Source organism: Armigeres subalbatus, chromosome 1 (assembly GCF_024139115.2).
Source record: "Armigeres subalbatus isolate Guangzhou_Male chromosome 1, GZ_Asu_2, whole genome shotgun sequence".
In the NCBI taxonomy this organism is placed as follows: Eukaryota; Metazoa; Arthropoda; class Insecta; order Diptera; family Culicidae; genus Armigeres; species Armigeres subalbatus.
Genome location: NC_085139.1, coordinates 130,960,909 through 130,967,147, shown reverse-complemented (window position 1 = coordinate 130,967,147; position 6,239 = coordinate 130,960,909).

The following is a 6,239-nucleotide window of genomic DNA, read 5'->3' as shown; positions in this document are numbered from 1 at the left end:
TATAGAGTTGCGCAAAGAGGATCTTCTTACTCTTATTCTGAATGATGCTCTTGTTATTATGTTGAAAACTTTCATTTTTGTTCAACCCTTCAAGTGACTTCACGGGAGTGATCACTTCTAAAGCTTTTTAATTCGATAACCAAAGTCACCTACAGAGTGCAAACACGTGAGTTTCTTGTTGCAACTTTATTGGGGGTGTATTGAAGTTTTTTGAAGCTGTTTCTAGAACAAATCTAATACATTTCAATTCATGAGTTTTAATTCGCCATAATAATCATCAGGCGATAACAATACTTCCGCCTTACCAACAATCATTTGTTTACTTTGCTCGATAGGTAGACGGTTTGACAGTTCAATAGGTAGATTTGGCTTCACTCTTTGCGTAACTCTATATATAATAGACTCTGGTCGCTGGCACCAAATTGAAGTTCGGAAGTCGATTTCCACACTTCCGAACGCTATTCCGACAATATATTGGTAGCAAACTCAAATTTTAGTTTTAACGTTCATGATGTCGGCAGTAAGTTCGGAAGTAAAACGTCGGAGGTCGGAATTCAATTTAGTGCTGGCGACATAATATCTGTCCGTGTAGATGCCAATTTTTTTGACGTAAACTACGTCTAAGGGGAAGACTCAGATACAGGGTGTAAAACCGAAATTTCCAAATTCGAGACCGTCACGAAATTAGGATAGATTTCAAACGCTAATAGCGTCTTTATCTTTCGATGGATTTTCGACATTTTCTTATCAATCGATTCGGAAACTCTCCAGCAATTTGCCTATCATATTGATACTATTGATTATCAACGTTAAACTATTGAAAATGTTGTTTCTTTCCAAACCGGGTGAAAAATTCAATTCCGTTCATAAATCCCCAACACGGACATCAGATTGCAGTAAGGTACTGGTCTTTTGATCCACTGCTTCGTTTTCCCTGTGTATAAAAAGCCCCGTGTTTCGCGTGCGCGCGTCATTTTCATTCTGGATGTCACGGCGAGCGGACCAGGGCGTCCAGAAGCGGTCCCAGTGACAACGGCTGTCTCAGCGGATGAAATTTTTTCGGTCGGTGGTGGTGGCGGTCGTGGAAGCAGCAGCACATCATTTTCATCCGTGTCCCATCTTCGGCGGATCTGGCAATCGACGGCGTTCGTTGAGTCGAATCATCGGATGGCGGTCGCGCAGCCCAGTGGCTGCTGTTAATAAGGCACATAAGTGGCAATTAATCGGTTCTTTTCAGGACCATCATTATATTTGGGAGGAAGGTTAAGTTGAAATAATTTTCCCAAAGTGCAAGTGCAATTCTTCGGTGAAATTTTCTAGCGTAATTCGGAGTTATATGATTTTAGTGATTGAGAATGTTGATATTAGACGAACTTTCTTCATAGAACAAAGCATAATTGTTTGGCATCGGTAGCGGAATCATAGCATTAGTGCCGGTCCGAGCATAGGCTGTCATCGGAAGATTGCTACAGCAATTTATTCACTAATGTGGCGTTTGCAACGATTTGGATGTTGTCGGCACAACATGAAATTTTCCCGCGAGACTCTTAATTTTGTATTTTTCCTGTTGATGATTGAAAAAGAAATCGGTTCCGAGATGAACTTTATTCAAAGCGCAACGCTAACGTCGGTAGTTGAATCCCAAGCAAGTATCGGAAGAAGACCATGCAAACAATTGATTCGCATTATGACTGAAGAAAATTGTATGGCGTCAGTATTGATGCTTGCTACAGATTTTTTGACGTAAACTACGTCTAAGGGGAAGACTCAGATACAGGGTTTAAAACGGAAATTTCCAAATTCGAGACTGTCACAAAAATTAGGATAGATTTCAAACGCTAATAGCGTCTTTATCTTATTTTCGACATTTGCTTATCAATCGATTCGGAAACCCTTCAGCAATTTGCCAATTCTATTGATACTATTGATTATCATTAATGCTTAATTTTTTTCTACAACAAATATGATTTTGAAAAAGTATCACCGGCGCGTGCTTACTCGCAATCTACATGTTGATACATTTACAGTCACATCAAACAACTGAAAACCGAAATACGCCACTCCAAAATTACGAGGTGACAATGTTAGAAAGAGACCAAAGATAGGAAAAATAGCACGGTGTGTAGTGCCTCCCTGAGTCACCTTAAGGGAAGATCCTTTACCAACGTAACGCAAAAATTGGGCATTTTCAACCCCCCCCCCTTTTGTCACACTTTTTGTATGAAGCATCTAAAAATTATTATGGGTCGTCACACTTCGTCGTCACTCAAGTTGTGACTTAAGAGCTACTTTCATTGATGGTAGCCAATCGTTAGTAGGGGAAATTACGGATTTGGCAGGTTTTGTTCTATTATTGTCAGGGGGTTTTCTGTAACTAATTATGCTCAAATTTGGCTTAAACTTTCTTAGCATATCAAAGAATATTGTAGCCAAATTTCATAAAATTTGGCCAACAAAAACCCCCTGACAAAAGAACAAAACCTGCCAAAGCCGTCATTCCCCCTACTTCATAGAAGAAAATTTAATCTGAGCGCTGCTAATGTTAATGACGACGACCGCGCGACCCACACCATCGCCGGGAATAAAATTTCCGGTAGCAGCTCCGCCGATGCCGAAGGTGGTGCCACGTTCTGCTCTTCGCAACATCTCGAACGATATGGCTCGCGCGCGCGGAAGAGCTGCTTTCTTGTAATCAATAAAGTTGAACCTGTAGCCACGCCCCTTTGGTGAGTGTGTGACGGTTACACAATATTTGCAGGCATACCGGAAAACAAATAGGCGGGACTAATGAGCCATTTTTATTGATTATAAGAAAACTGCTCTCCCGCGCGCGCGTGGCCCATTCCAGTTCGAGACAGCAGCACGTACGGACGTGTTTTTTGTTCGCGCATTTTGACGTTAACTACGTCTAAAAGGAAGCCTCGGATACAGGGTGCAAAATGAAAATTTCCAAATTGGGAACCGTCACGAAATCATGTAAGATTTCAAACGGTAATGGCGACTTTATCTTTCGACGGATACAGGGTTTAAAGGAAGGAGAGAGGAGGTTAAGTTGAAATAATTTGTCTATAGTGCAACCGCTAGGAACTAGAAAATTTTTCAGTGAAATATTCTAGCGTGATTCTGAGCTCAATTATATGATGTTTGTCTAGCACTTAACTACTCTTCTTGCTGTGGATTTAATTTTAAACAATGATTCAGTGATTGTTAAGTGATTGAGAAAGTTGATATAGAACGAACTTTTTTCATATAACAAAGCATAATTGTTTGGTATAAGTAGCAGGCTACCTACTACAATTATAATCTTGAGGGGAAATTTCACTTGACTGTTACTGCTATCCACGCGAATAATTATCGGCAGCGTCTTTTTATAACGCGTGCTTGTAATTCTGCTATCGATGAAAAACAATCTGCCATCACCAAGCAATTAAGTTTTACTTTGAACAAAATTCATCTCGCCTCAAGTTGTGACTTAAGAGCTACTTTCTCTTATGGTAGCCAATCATTAGTACTTCAGACAAGATAATTTAATCTGAGCGCTAACGACCGCATGAACCACACCATCGATGAGAATGAAATTTCCGGTAGCAGCTCCGCTGAAGCCGATGGTGGGACTACGATCTGCTTTTCGCGACATCTCGAACGAAATGCCTCGCGCGCGCGGAAGAGCTGCTTTCTTGTAGCCACGCCCCTTTACTAAGTGTGAGACGGGTACACAATATTTGCAGTCATACCGGACAACAAAGAGGCGGGACTAATGGGCCATCTTTATTGATTATAAGAAAACTGCTTTCTTCGCGCGCATGGCGTTTCATTTGAAATATCGCGGAGAGCGGTCCCAGCATCGGTAGAGATGCCGCAAATTAATCGATTACTTCGATTAATCGATTATTTGTTGTGATAATCAGGGCTGTCAGATGATTTTTTCGTAAATCTGTATTGGGAATCGTAAAAAATCTGTATTGTCTGTATTTGGGGGAAAATAGTTTTATTTTTATAAATTATGCAAAATATCGATTCTGATTAGTGTAATGTGATATACTTAGATAACATTATCATTAAGTATTTTTTAAACCAGATAAATAAAATTAGAAATCACAGAAATCCGTTAGAATATTTTAAGGGGGATCCCTTGCAATTATGTAGAAGCATCACATCACTTAAATTCTCTCGGTTGTTATAATTCATTTTAATAGCTCAATCTTTTCTGAAATTCATGTCGTCTTTTAAATTCTACATCTCAATTATTATACGACCTCAACAAAAAATTTATCATCATTCTACAAGTGATGTTTTTCGGATATTTTTTTCAGCTTCTTCAATATTCCACCGACATTAAATGCTATAATTCGGAAACAATGATTTTTGTCAATGTCCAAATACCGAATACTAAACCCGATTACGTAACCATATTTTGCCATTTTTGCATGCCCAATCAACTGATGCTTATAAAACAGGTAGGAATACATTTCTTATGCAGTCCATAAATATGTTTTAAACTTTTCTATTTACTTCTATTGTTTACCAATTGCGTAAAATAATGAAAGAAATACATACTACAATGACAATAACATTTTCCAGTGTGCCTGTGAATTATCTTAATTTGTTTAATAATTCTATGATTATTTATCAAAAATAATACTGATGGATACTAAGCAGTCAATTCGATATACATGAGCTGGTATGGTGACGGAATTTTCCTTAAGAAACATTTAACTGTCTTAAAAACTCTTATATTCGAAACTTCTTTGAGATATATTTGGAGTTCGTTTTTTAAGACTCAATCAATTTAATTAGAAATACATAACTCTATCTGAAACTCAACTGAGTTTTCCAAGTACGCATGAAGCAGTCACACCTCAATTTATGGTTTTTATGTGTGGCAGGGAAATGGTACTGGGTTTGTATTGGCCGAGGCTCTGACAAATCGCACCAAGCGCCAACAAAAAATACTTGTTTTTCTATCCAAGCTTTCGTTTAGCAGATTTATTTGATCGGATATCCATCTAACCCCGTAACTTAGGATACCCTGCAACAAATGATACGAAATGGCTTCCATTTTCCTTGTTCGAACAAAATAAATATCACAAGGCAGCCAAAAAGCTACTTGGTGTGGTTTGGTAGAACCCCGACCAATTATGGAAAAGCAACATCTAATAGTTATGAAAGCATCGCAGTAGACTTTTTATGAACCACAACGGAGAGCCACCAAAATTTTTATCAAAGCAATCGTGGCAATTCACCGTCAGTCAAATACATGTGGTGAACCATCGAAGACAGGAGTGATAGTTTTCCAGCAAACCTTATGTGATTTTTATTGGGACGATAACATTTAAAATAACAAAAAATCTGTACAAATCTGTATTGTTTCGAAAAATCTGTATAAAATCTGTAATCTGTATCAAGTCTGTATTGACGTTAAAAAATCTGTATAATACAAATAAATCTGTATATATGGCAGCCCTGGTGATAATCGATTAATTTTTAATCGATTACTTCCCAACGATTAATCGATTCAATACTATTAGATTTCGATTACTTCAATTAATCGATTCATCGTTATGATAATCGATTAATTTTGATTCGATTACTACTCAACGATGAATCGATTCAATAATCGTCAAGAATCGAGAGTAATCGATTAGTTACTAATCGATTAATCGAGATTTTACGACATCTCTAAGCATCGGCGGAGTTGCTGAGCAAATTTTATTCCAAATACATATGAGATATTGGAAAATCGGTTCTTTTCAGGGCCAGCAAATTAACCGCTTGGAGACGCCATAAAGTTGCCTGGCGTCCGTAGCAGAATCACGAGCGCGCGTCGGAGGAAGATGCTACATATATGTATTCGCATGGATGATTCTTATTTGGTTTTGTTATTCCAGCCTATGGCGTGGGTCGTGTGGTCATTAGTGATTCAAAATATGCATTATTGGGAATTAATCGATTCTTCTCATGGACACCATTTTAAACATAGGAAAATTGAGGCGAGACGAATTTGTTCAAAGCACGACGTCGTAGCAGAATTACGTTGCCGTTCGTAGCAGAATAACGAGCGCGTATTGTAGAGAGCTGCTGCAAATATGTCTAGACCAACATTTGAAAAGGGCGTATCAGCCAAAATTTATTCCTTCTGATTCTTTGTCCCCATATATAGCTTTATATGTAGACGAAGAATCAGAAGGAATAAATTTTGGCTGTTACGCCCTTTTCAAATGTTGGTCTAGATGTATTCT